General features: G+C 30.4%; 1 long non-coding RNA gene across 1 annotated transcript in view; it reads right to left on the reverse strand.

Annotated features, from left to right (window-relative positions):
- LOC110266712 overlaps window positions 1-356 on the reverse strand; it is a 2,305-nt gene extending 1,949 nt beyond the window's left edge. Inside the window, exon 1 of the long non-coding RNA XR_002354210.1 lies at window positions 168-356. This is a non-coding gene — a long non-coding RNA (uncharacterized LOC110266712). The remainder of the gene's footprint in view (window positions 1-167) is intronic.

Below are 517 nucleotides of genomic sequence, written 5' to 3' on the forward strand. Positions count from 1 at the left end.
TAGAATATACCTATATATATAACTAATTTTATTTATTTCAAACAACTAAGTTAAAATTAATACTATTCTTTATTTGTGGACAAATATTTAAAAAAGGGGGAAAGTAATAAAAGAAAGTGATAATAAGTATAGTAAGAAATTGAAAAGCAGTAAATTAAATTGATTACATTTGGGAAAGCAAGGGAAGTGTGGATCGTTGAAGAGATTGGCGGCGCCTTCATTGCAATGACATACAACGTTTAATAACCCTTTTTCCTCACACGTTCCCTCTCCACAATAAAAACAACTAGCTGTCACATAAAACAATTGTTACCAAATCCGTTTCGAATGCTGCATGTATAAGGTGGGATTCAATCTCCGACATTTACTTAAACAGATAAGTGAGCTGAACACTTGACCAACTCAAGTTAGTTATGTGACATGTTACTTTATTATATACACAAAGAGACATTTAAATTTTTGAAAACTGTTTAAACAAACGGGTAAACTAAAACTCAGGTAATCTAAATTGGTTTAA

The sequence above is a fragment of the Arachis ipaensis genome, chromosome B09, assembly GCF_000816755.2.
Source record: "Arachis ipaensis cultivar K30076 chromosome B09, Araip1.1, whole genome shotgun sequence".
Lineage (NCBI taxonomy): Eukaryota > Viridiplantae > Streptophyta > Magnoliopsida > Fabales > Fabaceae > Arachis > Arachis ipaensis.